The 15851-nt window shown below is 50.2% G+C and overlaps 1 long non-coding RNA gene across 6 annotated transcripts in view; it reads right to left on the bottom strand.

Annotated features, from left to right (window-relative positions):
• Nucleotides 1–383: 383 nt before the first annotated feature.
• Nucleotides 384–15851, bottom strand: part of LOC100621315 (uncharacterized) — a 77675-nt gene continuing 62207 nt past the window's right edge. For 3 of the 6 annotated variants that reach the window (XR_014844837.1, XR_014844841.1, XR_014844836.1), the window contains 3 exons: nucleotides 5830–5914; nucleotides 3243–3328; nucleotides 2143–2281 (listed from right to left, as the gene is read on the bottom strand). This is a non-coding gene — a long non-coding RNA (uncharacterized LOC100621315). Of the gene's footprint in view, nucleotides 788–1154; nucleotides 1364–2142; nucleotides 2282–3242; nucleotides 3329–4931; nucleotides 5915–15851 lie in introns of those variants that run through there. The other 3 variants (XR_014844839.1, XR_014844838.1, XR_014844840.1) reach the window with 3 other exon arrangements.

Here is a 15851-nt window from a genome sequence, read left to right as displayed (position 1 = left end):
CTTTTCCCCTTATGGAAGAAATAAAAAAATAAAAAGGGAGCCAGAAAATAGTCTAAAAGCACATTACCAGGAAATTGCTTCTACTGTGTTTATGACTGGTCTTAATGTTTTATGAATATGCTAAAAAAAATGCTCGGGCATATTTCCTTGAGCACTCTAGTTAATTACTTATTCCGACTGCTTCTACTCCATTCCTTGCAAAATGTGTTGTGCATTAATTCTGATTATGTACAAAAACCCACCTGCAAGGAAAAACTCTGAATCAGTAATGCTGATAAAATGAGCAGCTCTCCTGGGGCTCCACCGCGAAAGAGGATACTGGACAGAATTAGAATCTTGTAGCTAAGGCTATTCATAATGTCATTAACATAAAGGCAATTAAATGAGTTTTTAACCTACAACCCTTTATTGTTATTAATGAACATTAGAAAAACACAGGAGATAAAATTGGTAATTATCTCTGCACCAAGCTATGCAATAATGTGTTTAAATATAAAAACAAAACAAATGATTATTGTTAGTATTTTCCGTAGCAGAAACCCCAGGAGCAGCTCCGTCGTCTTTAATCACACGGACCCACACCAAGAGGGTTAATTAAAAGAGGGCTCTACCTTCCACGTGCCTGGTTATTCTGGTTTCATACGGAATCAACAAAGCAAATGCAAATTTGCGAAATATCCCGAGCCGCTGTTCTGCCTGCAGGTTGCAAAAGCACCTTCACAGAAACACTGGCTGATGCCTTCTCCTTCAGCACAACGGACTGGGGGGGCTCCAGAACCAAGGTTTCCTGTCTCGAAAAAAATCACCACGTGGTGCTTTCAAAGCCCATTCCTAGAACAACGGTATTAGCCCAGGCGCATGGCCGAGGCTTCCCGTTCAGCCAAAATAATTTAAGCATTTGAAAGAGACATGCAGGTTTTAAAAGGAAAAGGTAAACGCTATTTTTCAGCACTGTGCTATATTCAAAGAGCCCCCGGTTTAACTTCTCTTCTTTGTGCGACCCGTAACAGCCTATAAGCAAGCCATCGGCGACAGGGCCTGTTGAGGAGGAGGACAGGGTACCTAAGGCGAAGGGTGAAAATCCGGCATCAAATCGCACTTTCCTATTGATTAACTCGGTTTCTACAGCTCACAATTCAAAACACTGGGCTCACATTCTCTTATCATCGGCTCCAAACTGGTCTTGTTTCCAAAGGCCATTTTTAAGATAGGCCACACCTCCAGGTTGCCTTCACAGACAAACGACACTGCACAAGCATGACCCTTGGAAGTAGATTCTGAACAACTGCCATGTGGTGAAGACAGCACTTCTTGTGCTCATCTGATTTTTCTCAGATAACCAATTCTACCAGAGAGAGTACGTCTGCATTAAAAAAAAAAAAAGGGCAGCATGTTATAAAGTAACCATAGCAACAGCCACTTACATTTGTCTATCACTTTACAGTTTTCGAAACACGGGGTAACTCTGGGAGATCCTGAGGTCAAATCTGTGAGAGCCCCATGTACCTTCATGGGCCTCCTTGGCCTTATCCCGTTTGTTTGCATCCATAAGCTTGGCTGCCTACAGGCAAGTCCCAGGGGCACAGGGAGCTCAGCCGGGCCCCAGGATCAGGAGTTCCATACGGGCGGGCGACAAGGGATTAAGTTCCTTTCCTTAAATGTCCATTCTGCCACCCAAGGATCCCAGGGCTCAGATTTTAAGACCAAGAATGAATCCTACAAGGTCAGCGACCTGACAGTGATGGAGGGTCAATCAAATTATCCAGGAACAGCACCCAAGGGGGGCAAGAAAGCCCCCGCTTCTCTGCCAAGCCGCATTTTGGAAGAAAGGAGGTGCCTGCACTGAGGCAGTGCTGGGTGGGGTGGGGAGGGGGGGGCGCTTTGGCCCCTCCCTCCCACCCACTCTGTCCACTGTCCTTGCCAGACGGGGACAGCAACACTGGGATCAGCCCCAGGACACACACAGCGACCAGTCCCGTCTACACAAGCCCACTGCCAGGGCAGCTAAGTCCTGCGCTGGCCTTCACCATTTAACTACCAGGCAATCATTCTCATAAAAAAAAGCTCTTTGTCTTGGTCTCCTTTGGCCACTGTCCCGAGCTGGGACCATGTCACAGCACACAGCCCGCCGTGCTTCCCTCTGATCCAGGACAGTCGAGCTGGTGAGGCTCAGGCAGCGGGCAGGGCCCTCAGCAGACGGCGCTCCATTGTGTTCCTAGACGCAGAGCGAGGAGTGACTTTCCCCCTAGAAGCTGAGAAACGTCCCTTCTTGCACATGGAACTGGGGGGAGGGGGGAGGAGGGAAGAATTCATTAAAATCATTTGCATGTTCAAGTTCCATTATTTCTGATCCCTCCCAACGTGCTGCCCGGCTGGTGCCTCCGCCATGTGGCAGACGCAAGCTCAAGGTCAACCTCCGGCTGTTAGCCAAACAATTGGGAACCACAGCACACTAAACTTCGCCCTTTCTTGTCGCCCTCCCAGGCTATTAACCACCCCTAGGGCACCCTCAGGGGCCGCAAATTTTCTCCTGGCGCCTCCTCTGACTCGTGAAAATTCGAGAGGCTTGTGAGGTGAATGATGAGCAAGCACCGGGCCATATGCAGGGCCTTTGATGGGCTGACATCAGACAGCCGAGCGAGGAGAGACGGGGGCTGGGCGCCCGCTGCATTGCTGACCCTTTGATTCGACGCATTCGGGCTGCCCTGCGTGGCTGCTGCCAGCGGGCTGGCCAGAGAGAAGGTGGCCAAAAGCAGAACAATGCCGCAGCCTCTCACAGCTGGAAAATCAGTTTTTAAAGACCTCCAGGAGGCACCAGTTGGTCCTGGCAGCTGACATTTGATCTGGGGCGCATGCAGCAGCTGATGCCAAAGGAGGCCGCTCCCCAGCCACGCCACCTGCAGGCGGCTGCGGGTCTGCCTGTTCACCGATCTTGCCCAGGAAGCAAAGGCCCACGGGAGAGGCCGCGCTCCGGCTTCTGAAGCCACCGGGAGCCACCCGGGCTCCTCCAGCCCCTGCTCGGGGTTCGCCAGGCTCTCAGAGGGATAGACCTTAACTCTTCTGAGTTAACGACACGGGTTCCTGCCGGAGAAGGGTGTCCGTTTCACGTTTTAAATCGCTTGGGCAAACAGGACGATTCTTTGCAAAGGGCTCCATTTGGACAATTTCGATGAGCTCTTTATGTCCAGGAGAGCGACACACAATCTCGTGAAAGCCACAGTCACTTTGTAAAACATACTCACGGCGGGTTCAATCCCTGGCCTCGCTCAGTGGATCCATCGTTGCTCTGGCTGGCAGCTGCAGCTCGGATTCGACCCCTAGCCCAGAACTTAAATACGCCGCACGGCCGGCCATAAAAAAGAAAAAATTGAAAACACGAATTGAATACAAATTGTCTGGAATCTGTGCAATTCCGTCTAAGTTTATTAATTTATTTATTTTTTGGTCTTTTTGCCTTTTCTAGGGCCGTACCCGTGGCATATGGAGGTTCCCAGGCTAGGGGTCCAATCGGAGATATAGCTGCCGGCCTACGCCAGAGCCACAGCAACGAGGGATCCGAGCCGCGTCTGCAACCTACACCGCAGCTCACGGCAATGCCGGATCCTTAACCCACTGAGCGAGGCCAGGGATCAAACCCGCAACCTCATGGTTCTTAGTCGGATTCATTAACCACTGAGCCACGATGGGAACTCCCCCCCCTTTTATTTTTGGTCTAAGTTTAAATGACTACAATTCAGAGGGTCATGTGTTCTGTTGAGAGTGACCACGTGGTTTGTCCTCCAAACTATGACAATGCGGAGAGGGAAAAGTTAATAGGTAACTCCCCAAATGAGCATCACCTGGCACTGATCTGGGTAAACTGGGATTTCCCAGCCTTCCCATTACTTCCTGTCGTCCTCACAATGTCCTTCTCAGAGAAAAAGAGCAGAAGCCACGGACAGACGTCAAATTTTCTTCCTAAAACATCAGGATGTTGGTCCCATCCCCTCCTTCTTAAAAGGGGGGGGGGACACTGCAAGTTTTAGCCTCACATCTCACCTCCACAAAGCCAAGTAAAATTCACTCTGCCACGTTTGGAAAGAGCTCTGGACTAGGAGGCAGGAACCGTGCTTTAAGTCCTGGTCTAACTGCTGCTGGTACCATAACTACTAATGCTAGTTATTATCCTGCTGTTACTGTTTCTGCTCACAGTTACTCTTCGTTGGGCATTTACTGTAACAAGGTACTGTGTTAATTTGGAATCTGGGCAGAGTAATAGTCTTTTTATTTTTATTTTACTTTTTTTTTTTTTTTTTTTGCTTTTTAGACCCGCACTGTGCAGCATATGGAGGTTCCCAGGCTGGGGGTCGAATCAGAGCTGCATCTGCCGGCCTACACCACAGCCACAGCCACAGCCACGCAGGATCCGAGCCACATCTGCGACCTACACCACAGCTCACAGCAATGCCGGATCCTTCACCCACTGAGCGAGGCCAGGGATCGAACCCGCATCCTCATGGATCCTAGTGGGATTCGTTACCGCTGAGCCTCGACGGGAACTCCCAAGTCTTGATGATGCTCAGCGGGAGTTTGCTACCTGTCGGCGCTCAGAACCTACAAGCGCAGGGGTCTCGGCCGCATTCTCGACTCCACCTCACAAAGGAGGCACCCGAGGCTCTGAAAAGTTCCGTCGGCCTGACTCAACTCCGCGCTCTTGACCGCTAGACCCCGCGGCCGCCAGGAGCCGGCCCCCAGCTGCGGGAGAGACACGGCTTCCTGCGCCTGGTGGCGCCTCGGTCTGGGCTCTTGCATGTGCGCCTCTGCACAGCACGAGTTTCTAGTCTGCGGCTTCCAGCCCCTCGAACACGTCGGAGGCATGGCCAGGGATCCCCAGCATGAGATGATGGGGGCAAAAGAGCCGAGAGCGAGGACCACCGAGATTCTGGGTAGGCTGGACTCATCAAAAGCCAGACTCCAGGGCCAGAGAAACTGCAAACGCAGAGGTGCTCCGGCCCGCGGCGGACCTCCCTGCACAGCTGGGGAGGGATCCGCCACCTGAGGCTCGAGCCCTCCCTGGACCTCCCCGCGCAGCCTCTGCCCGAGCATCTCCAGGGACAGCTTGCTCCCCACCTCCTCAGGGAAGTCATTTCCCTGCACAGCAGTGGTGGCTCTTACAACAGAGTCTCTTCCGTGTGGTGCCGGAATTAGAAACTCTTTGTTCTTGGCTCAGCTCTTCAAGGCCCTGCCTAAATGCTTTTCTGCTCTATATACTTTCGAATAGAGAAGCTCCCCTATTTACCCAGAGCCCTGCCTCTCCAAGTCCACGGTGATTCAGCAGGGCTTACGTCTCAGGCTCTGGAGGCATTTTTGCAATTGGGGGTGGGATACTCCAACGTGGCATACTCTTCCCTTTGACCCTATGGTTTCAGTGGGCTTGGTTTTCCTTTTCTAATCGAGCTGTATCTACACTGATCAGATCTGTGGAGCCACAGAAGCCTCCTGTCCTTTGACCTCTGCCAGGGTCAGGGACACCCCTTAGCGGGAGCACAGTGGAAGCGCTTGCTGAGTGTGGCATCTGTATTCTGGGCTTCACAGTTCATTTGGATGCGACAGAGATTCGAAGGCCCTTCCAGCCCTGGACTCCTCTGTGACCGGTGACAAACCTTCAGTTCAATGCCTTCACCAAACTGAGGCTCCAACTTCTCAAACGAAATCTTTGGCTCCTACATTGTAGTCTGGAGAAGCCACCTTTCTTTCGCTGTTGAAAACTAGAATTATATTTGCTCACCTCCAATAGTAGTTTCTTTAAAAACACTCAACATTAGGTAATATTCTTTTTTCTTCTCTTACCAAGTCTTCAATGAACATCTGAGAGTAAAGCTATTCTTTTTCTTCTAAAACAATGAAGAAGGAGCAGAGAGGAATCAGATCCAGCCTGGAAGAAACCACAGGTAATGACTTAAAAATTAATCCAACTCACTCCAGTAACATATTTCTGACTCAGTAAGATCTGAGAGGTAGGCATATATATGTTTCAGATTAACTCAGGACTCAAACAGAAGTGGGTGCTGGGAGTTCCCGTCGTGGCGCAGTGGTTAAGGAATCCGACTAGGAACCATGAGGTTGCGGGTTCGGTCCCTGCCCTTGCTCAGTGGGTCAAGGTTCCAGTGTTGCTGTGAGCTGTGGTGTAGGTCACAGACGCAGCTCGGATCTTGCGTTGCTGTGGCTCTGGCGTAGGCTGGCAGCTACAGCTCCGATTCGACCCCTAGCCTGGGAACCTCCATATGCCGCAGGAGCGCGGCCCAAGAAATGGCAAAAAGACAAAAAAAAAAAAAAAAAAGTGGGTGCTGCTCACGATCCATTTTTTTCCTATGACTTCTTGAGGTGCCCCAAAGTGTGAAGTCTTTTATTTTGGGGGCTGCACCTGTGAAATACAGAAGTTCCCGGGCCAGGAATCAAACCTGCACCACAGCAGCAACCCAAACCACTGCAGTGACAACACTGGATCCTTAACCCGCTGGGCCACTCGGGAACTCAAGAGTGTGAATTCTCATCCTCATTTTATGGATGAGAAAAATCAGACCAATCTCAGCAACGCAGGATCCGAGCCACCTCTGTGATCTACACCACAGATCCCAGCAACACTGGATCCTTAACCCACTGAGCAAGGCCAGGGATTGAACCCACATCCTCATGGATAACTAGTCAGGTTTGTAACCCACTGAGCCACACGGGAACTCCCTGGAAGATAATTTTGGAGCATATACCTTGTGCCTGACTCAGTGCGAATGGCTGTCAATTCAAAGTAATATAAAATACTTTAAAACTCACTGTGTGGTAGAAGAGGTAACTAAATAAATAAGAAGTGTAAAAATTAGGAACAAGAGCCTGGGTGATGGACAGGTGTGCACAGAAGAGGGGAGGGCATCAGAGAAGGCTGTACTTGCGCCGGGTCTTTCAGAGTCAGTCGACCTTCGCTGGTGAATCAGAAGAGCATGTGACAGGCAGAGTCCACATACATGTATGAAAGAGCTTGGCGTCTCCGGGTTCTGTGGGAAGCTTAAGAGCGGGCAGCATGGTGCCCACAGCAGTAGGAGAAGGAGGGTGCAGCTGGTGGGAGCAGGCACACACCTGGAAGGGTCTTGAGCATCATGCCAGAGTCGGAACTTCATTCTGTGGCCGTGTGAGAGGCTGACCCCAAACTGGGCAAATGCTTGCAAATGGTTCGTAAGTGATACCCTCTTAAGATGCGGAGGAGAGGTTTATAAAAATATTATATATATTAGCAAAGCTACGCTGTGTACCCCGGGGTTTTTCAGCCTCGGCACTGTTGACATGTTGGGGTCAGATAATCCTTTGTCCTGTGCACGGAAGCTTGTTCGGCAGTATCCTTGGCCTCTACCTTCTGGATGTTAGTAGCACCTGCCCCAGTTGTGACAACCAAGCCTGCCTCTGGAGGCTGCCAAAGAGGTGCTGGGGTCAAAACTGCCCCCGTTGAGAACCACGGGTATACTCATTGTCGGCGGCAGTATGCTAGGAAACTATCCCAGAGAAAAATATACAGTGACGTGGAGTGTGTGTGTGTGTGTGTGTGTGTGTGTGTGTGTGTGTACAGAGTAGTCATTCTACTGTCATTCCTATGTGTTTGGAGAAGAGTGATGTTTCTGCTTGTGCTCAACCCACGCTTTGACCTGGAAGTCCGAGCCCACATCCTTACAGTGGAGCTGAGGGATCTATTTGCCAAGGTCCAGAAAAATGAAATCTTTTTGACATGCCAAAGCAGGCATACAATGCAAAGCACCAATTTAGGTTTTGTTAAAGACCCTAAATTAGAGCTGAGCAATGCTGCCCTTGGATTGGTTCCTGCAAATTAAACAGAACCATTTCATTCATGTTTCTGGTCATGCAGGTTAATTAAAAATTTCTCTTCAGAAATATAGCCCCCAAGACTCCATGCGATTTAAACAGACTCCACATTCATGCAGAGTGAGAATGGCAGTTTCAATATTTAATTCTTGCTTCATAAACTCTGAAGGCTAAAAACACGTCCTCCCCAAGTTGTGAACACTCGTTATACTAGAAACGACTCGCTCAAGGAAACTTGGAGTTGCTAGGTAACTTGGTGCCTGCGGAAGGCTTCTGGATAAAACGTATTTAAATCACATTTCCTGGAGCAGATGGGCAAACTGAAGTGGAAAATAAATTCAAATGATCTGATATTGGCTCTTTATGCGAAAACTAAAATCTCCTTGCAGCCGAAGCTCACACGGCTCTTTTTAACTGTGAGGTCTGAGGTGGCCTTGCTCACATCGCATTGTCTACAGCACGAAGCCGTCCAAGCTTCATGAGCCAAATTTCTCTCCCGCAACTGGGCGAGACCTGTAAGGAATGACGGCCTCGTGCAGAAGCGAGTGTCTTTGAATGGGTCTGGGTTCCTCGCCTCTTCGCTGGGCACGGCCCTTTCCTATCTGAGTTAAAGGACCTAGTGTAGCTGTCTCCTCTCTCATTCTTTCAGATCTTTTTTCTTTTTGTCCTTCGTCTATTTTGGGCCGCACCTGTGGCATATGGAGGGTCCCAGGCTAGGGGTCGAATTGGAGCTGTAGCTGCCAGCCTACACCACAGCCACAGCAACTCGGGATCCGAGCTGTGTCTGCCACCTACACCACAGCTCACGGCAACTCCGATCCTTAACCCACTGAGCGAGGCCAGGGGTTGAACCCACATCCTCATGGATACTGGTCAGGTTTGTTAACCACTGAGCCACGATGGGAACGCCTCATTCTTCCAGATCCTAATAATAAAATCAGATCTTAAGCATGGGGCTGAGCTGCTGGGGAGGGAGTTACATAAGCTAGAACTGCCCCCGGTCTTTGATGGTTCAGGCCAGGGGCTCTTAGGGATCAGAAGAAACTGCGAATTGACATAGGGAATATACACCCCAAATGTTGCTATGATCATCACCCAATAACTGAATTGCTGCTACCTGAGCTTAAATAATAGGTTGAGAATGAATAGAAGCTGACAATTATTTCTCAAGACTTCTTGTACGAGATCAGGTGTATTAGGGGCAAGGAGTGGGGGACGTGGGGGTTATACATAATTCTCTATGAAGAATTCTTTTTTTTTATTAGGGCCACACCTGCAGCATATGCAGGTTCCCAGGCTAGGGGTCAAATCGGAGCTGCAGCTGCCAGCCTACACCACAGCTCACAGCAACTCTGGATCCTTAACCCACTGAGTGAGGCCAGGGATTGAACTAGCAACCTCATGGTTCCTAGTCAGATGTGTTTCTGCTGCACCATGACGGGAACTCCATCTATGAAGAATTCTTCAGAAGTCTTCCTGAAGGAGAAACTTCAGTCACCTTTTAACCCGTAAGAGTCACTTCATTACTCAATTCTCTATAAACTTTTAAGGTTGGTGAATTTGCACAAAAATGATTCAAAAGCAACCTGGTAGTTAATTTATCAGTTCTAGAATCAAGTAACTAAAAATCCCCCAAATCAGGGTTCCCATTGTGGCACAGCAGAAACGAATCTGACTAGTATCCATGAGGATGTGGGTTCAATCACTGGCCTTAATCAGTGGGTCAGGGATCCGGCGTTGCCGTGAGCTGTGGTGTAGGTCACAGACGTGGCTCGGATCCAGAGTTGCTGCAGCTGTGGTGTAAGCTGGCAGCTGTTGCTCCGATTCAACCCCTAGCCTGGGAACTTCCATATGCTGCAGGTGCAGCCCCCCACCAAAAGCAAACAAATAAATAAAAATACCCAAATTCCTGGAAATGAAGCCCCAGAGAAGTGTCACCATCTCTCTGACAACATGCAGAAGAAGTAAGAAGAGGGAAGTGATTCTGAAACCCCAGCATGTGTGTCTCTTGTTCCTCCACTGTGGGAGTTTCCACCATGAGAAGCAGGAAGGGTCAAGACAAGACACACAAAAAAAGAGGCGACACGGAGATGGGAGGCAGGTGTAAACAAGAACGGCATGTGTGGAACTGCAGTTAAGGGAAGCAGCTCACACTGAGTGGCTGCTGTCTCGCAGGCACTGGACTAGGTTCTTTGCCTGTGTTAATTCGTATTATCACCGCAGACCTACCCAGAAGACATTTTCCCCCATTTTAATACGTGATAAAACCGAGGCCCCAAGGGGCCTAGTGACATAAAAGAGGTCACAGAGCTCACGAATGACAGAGCCAGATTCAGAAAGAGGTCTCCTCAGTTTCAAAGCCCAGGCTACTTCCTCAGGAGACTCCGAGCCCTTTGGAGGGAGGGGGATAACAGGCACTCTCATATACTGCTAATGGGCGTACAAATCGATGTTACGTTTTAAAAGAGAACTTGAGTAATTTCTGTCCAAATATTAAACGTACACATCATCAGACTCAGCAAAATCATCCTCTGGGAACTTATCCTGGAGTTGCACTTTCACGAGTACACAACGATGTCTGTGTATGATGGTGTTCATACATCGTGGCTTGTGATAGGGAAAACCTGGAAGCATCTGAAGCATTCATCTTTAGGGGGTTAATTAGATAATTTATGGTAAAACCACACAATTGAATACCCTGCACTCCTCAAAAAGAAGGAAGTACATCTATGTGGACAAGTGAAAAGCTATTCTCAGGATCGTTCTGTAAAAAGAAGTAGGGTGCACAAGAGCACATATTTGTGTGTGGGAGTATTCGTGGTGCGAGTACCATCCCTCTTTGCCAAAAGGGGAACGTCTAGAAGCATATGCCATTTGTCATTGTCAACGGTGAACTTCCAGGGAGGGCAGTGAGGCTGATTCTTGGTAGAGTAGGGAGGGAAAGTTTTCCTTTTCACTTTGTACCGTTCTCATCTGATTTTTTTCTAATACGCAAGTATTACTTTCATAATAAAAGAAAACATTTAAAGCAGGGCCTTGTGAACTTAGAAAATAATGGATGGTTTTTAGAACACAAACATGAAATGGGTCAGGATCTGCTGGAGCAGAAGGGAAAGGCAGATGATGATTAAGGAGCTAATGATCGCCAAAGGTCACTTATGTCTTCGCGCTAATTGCCACGGCGGACTCACAAAGAACTTTAGCATTGGAGAGAGTGCACCTTGCAGGCAGAGGACCACAAGGGAAACTCGTCCTGATATTTTGGATAACTTGTCAAACCAAAGTCCAAATGCTCTGAAAGCCTCTCTATTCCCTGCCTGGAACCTTCAACACATTGTTCTGTGCACACAAAGCATCAGGAAGCCGTAGAAAAGCAGCCTGGTAGGCAGCTCAGGTAGGAAGAGAAGACTTTTTTTCTCCCCAAAAAACTTGGCTGCATCAAACTAGTCTATTCCCGGGGTGCCTGGGGGTCGTCAGTGACAGCTGTAGCCCTTTCTGCATGGAAATATTCTTCCTCTGATGTGGACGCAGATTGCGTTTGCCTGGCTAATCCAGCCACACACTGGAGAAATGAGAAAGGCCCAAGCTACCCAGATGTGCTGTAGATTCCAAAAGGAGATGAGCCTACCAGCAAGGTTTTTTTTGTTTTGTTTTTGTCACTGCTTTTTCTGATAATGTCAACATGGCCACTAGTGTTCCATTAGTTTCCTTTGCTCTAAGGATGAAAGGAATTTCTGCGGAGTGAATATCCGAGATGCTTCCGACACCCCCGAGCACATTTGCAGAAGACAGGACAGGACGTGTTGCATAATCTGTTTTCTCCTGACAGCTCAGTGCCTCCTAGTCTCATTGTTTCGTTCTAGGTTCAGGTTCCTGTGGCTGTTGAAGCCACCACTTGTTGTCTCCCTGCTAACAATAATGATAACTATGGTTTATTAGGGCTTATGATGAGTTGGCGCTGTTCTAGGTGTTTAACACAAAATTGTTAGTTTAAGCCTCATTTGACGGATGAGGAAACTGAAGATTCAGGAGGTTAAGATAGGTGCCCAAGAAGGAGAGCTAGGATGCAAAGCAGATCTGACTCGCTCCAAAGTGTGTTTATTTAACCTCGGGGTATGTGGCATTGCCACAAAGATGGCAGTCTATCTCACAGGAGGCAGCAGGACAGAAACCTATCTGAACCAAGGGACCCCCTGAACCCTCAGCTGTCGAGGTTTCTCTTTCCTACCCCCGATTCCCACTCCTCTCCAGGGAATTCTCAATCCCCCTTAACTCTGTACCCAGGATCCTCAGCCTCCCCACCAGCCACGCTTCAAGCAAGGCTCTAACTCTTTTTCTGCCAGCTCGGGCCACATTGATCTCTTCCGCTGCTGACAACTTTTGCCTTTGTTGGCAGCACCATACAATTAGCACATATTTCTTAATATCCTATTATCTAATTATTTGAAACACGCAATGTAACACATTGTTATCATCATGCCTGCCCCCGCCACCCCGGGCTTTGAGGGGACCTCAGACGCCTCTCAGGCTTCGTCTCATATCCTCTCAGCCACCTTTTACTCCAGCTTTTGCTGCTCCAACCAGCTGTGCCCAGGAATAACCAGGCAGGCCTCTCGCCTCAGCTGGACCACGCATCTGCTCCACTCTCTAGCTGGAGCTTCTCTGACAACCTATCAGGAGATCCGCGGGGGTCTGCTTGGCACTCACACATACGCAAACCCGGACATTCGGAGGGATGAACACCCTTCAGGGCAATCCTGACCAATGGGGATGCAAACGGGTGAGGAGAGCGGCTTTCTCCTGCCCCTTGTGTAGACAAGGCTAAGACAGTTCTAAACGGCCCCTCCAGGGATGAGTGTGTCCGTATTCACAGGCTTTCTCTGCAAGGAAGGCTGAGGAAGAGGCGAGTGGGTGGACTCTGAGGAGAGGCACTGAGGGCAAGCATCTCCGCGGCGGACCGACTCCCCTGTCCACGCCATAAGCATCCTCCGCGGTGAATCAACCACCAAGTGGGGAGGGGGACCTGGCTCAGGAGGTCAGCGAGCCTCTCCCTGGGCCCTGCACTACCTGGGCAGTGGGCATGAATGCCATGACCACGGTGACAGGGCAGAGCCGGGGTCTGGACACCAGAGGACCACCTACCTTTCACCAAGGCTGATGTACTCCAGTCATGACCCGACTCCATCCCGCCCGCAGTGCAGACCAGCCCTATAAGGCAGCGTCCTTCGGGAGACCAGCTAGGGACAAGGTGGCACGTTGAGCACATCAGACCAAATGCCCGAACTGGAAGTGATGCCTACTTGAGACATGGCTTTACCTTCTTTGCCTTCAGTGCTGCCGCCAACCCCGGGATGTACAGGCCTTCTTTCCCGAGACGGGATCCCACGCAACACGCCCCAGGGTGATGGGACCCAGTAATGGTAAGGGGGGCGTGTGACAATAGGCATTTGGCAGTACGACTGATGGGTTTTGACCACCCACGCACTTTATCACCTGGGGGGAGCCAGCCTAGTAGAATAATGGAGTGGCCTTTTAAAGTCTCAGGGAACGCGCCTGGACTGCACCCTCCAGCATGCAGGAGGGTGATTCTCTAATAGCCAGAATATGCGGGTCCAGGAATTCAGGGGTGGAAACAGGATCGGCCCCTTTCACCATCACTCGGTAACGACCCACTTGTGCGGTCTTCAGGAAGGACAGCTGACCCTGACTGTGAGGAACCAGGGGTGCAGGACAGAAGCGAACAGGTCTAGGACTCAGGGACTCGGGGTCACCTCTCGGTGAGAACGCCACGCCCGACCATAACGGGCTGGGAACCGCAGCAACCTCAACCCAAAAGGACTAAAGGAACTCAGACCCCGTGGGGTACAGACCTAAGTCACCCCACCTAGAACGCAACCTGGGCCAGCTGCGACGCTGGCAAAGAGTCCAGGAAATCCAGACTGGGGGGGGGGGGGCAGTGAAGACAGCAACTATCAGTAACGGCCTGGAGACCAGCCGGGGGGGAGGACTCGGGCTCCTTACGCTGCCCTCCCTGGAGTAAGTCTTGAGGGCCTGTGACGCAAAATAAAGTCAAGGGAGGGGACAGAGAAGAGCGGGGGCGGGGGGTGACGGAAAAGAGAGGGCAGGGACACTTTCTCTAATGACATGACATCTGAGCAGGGGCCTCAGTGAAGTAAAGAGTACGTCACATGACACACGAGGAAGAACATTCCAGAGAGACAGCAGGGCCGGTGTGTCTGAGGAGGCTGGCGTGGCCGGAAGGGGTGAGCAAAGGGGGGCACAGTAAGATACGTGATCAGGAAGGTCCCTGGAGCCCAGACCACGAGCCAGGGCTCTGGATTTCACTCCGTCTGAGACCGGGAGCCACCAGCAAACTCTGAGATGATGCGATGTATCCGACACGGTAGGGGACCCCTGGAGCTCTGTGCACTGGCTGCAGGGGTCAAGGGCGCGTGTGGGGAAACCAGTCAAGAGACTGAAGCAATGGGGCGTCTAGGTCTCCTTCAAGCTGGGGTTTCAGGGTGTGCGGAGCAAAGGCGTGGAGGTGCTGAATACCGGGTCTTAGACTGCCAGCCACGCTGCTGTTCCCTGGAGATGACCTGAAGCTCGTCCTGAGCGAAAGCCAACTCTCCTGCTTCTTACAAATCTATTCTAAGGCCGAACGCAGCACAGTGGCTCTAGTGGAAAGGCTCAGAAGGTACCCATGATTTTGTGATGAAAACATCAATTTAGTGTTTGCTAAGAATTCGTCGATATAATTTCCCTCCATTAAAAATGATAAGTTACCTGGGGCTCCCAAGATCAGACCTAGCATTTCAACGCAGATACCCTGACCATATGCCCGAGAAAGCTCCCAGCTACACACAAACCTTCTCTCATTCTCATAACAACCCTGGAAGACGGGGTTCGTCTATACAAGCGTGCAGATGAAGAAACAGAGACCCGGGGGCGGGGGTGTGAGTGGGTTGGCAATGGTCACTCCTGAGTAAGGGACAGGCTCGGGATTTGAATCAAGGGCTGATGCCAGAGCCCACACCCAACAAGGACACCTCTGAACTCCTCACTGAAGAAAATGTTCTTTGGGGCCCTCATCTTAGTTTTATGATCTTTCAGAGACTCCCGATTATGAAAAATAACCACTGGTAGCAGGAAGAGCTGATTTTTTTTTTTTGGCTGCACCTGGGTCATGCGGAAGTCTCGGGGCCAGGGATTGATCCTGCACCACAGCAGTGGCCTGAGCCACAGCAGAGATATCGCCAGATCCTTAACCTGCTGAGCCACCAGAGAACACCAAGAACTGATTTTTTTTTTAAGTTTCATTTGCCTGGAAGGAAATAGTGGAGGCAGCGACTCTATTGGTTTATTAAAATCTCCTAAGGTAGAATGATCCTTTTGCTCCTGGAAAATCACTGGGGCCAATGACAAGAGTGGGTAGGCATTTCATCCTAGTTCCTTTTATGCAGTTATCCTGCTGGGTGACTTTTTTTTTCCCCCAGAAAGTCACAGTGCTGCCTCCTTCCTACTTTAAAAAAAAAAAAAATCATTAGCGTGGTTGCATCACAGAAGAAGGAAATAAAGAAATGTGTGATCTGCCCATGAAATAGAGTAGGTGCCCCACACGAGCTCAGCCTTTTTCATGTGCTGGCTGTGAGCCCGTCCTCACGCTGGGGTGGAGAAGCTCATTACTGCTCCGAGGAACCAAGAAACGGGGATGGGCAAAGGGGAGAGGGAGACCAAAGGCCCAGAGTGCTCCCACCAAATTGGATCCTGCCACGTCTGACACTGGGGCAGCTGCTGGAGGCGCTCGGCAGCCACGTGCTTTTTACAGGGAAACCACAGGGACACAGGAGGGCATATTCTGTGGGCCTGGGCATTGCCCAGAATTTGCCAATGGACAGAAGGGGCATGGGGCTGGTGGCCACAGCGTGTAATGTGTGTAAAAGGAGCTGACACTCATCTGTCCGGTCCGGGAAGACCCACGTTTGCTGCTCTCCGCCTCTCTCTCC

Source organism: Sus scrofa, chromosome 4 (assembly GCF_054392235.1).
Source record: "Sus scrofa isolate SSC_HxYL_T2T_F1_AM1 chromosome 4, Sscrofa_HxYL_maternal_Yorkshire_Landrace_v2.0, whole genome shotgun sequence".
Lineage (NCBI taxonomy): Eukaryota > Metazoa > Chordata > Mammalia > Artiodactyla > Suidae > Sus > Sus scrofa.
Note: the sequence above shows the minus strand (reverse complement) of the source record. Positions and strands in the feature narration are given on the sequence as shown.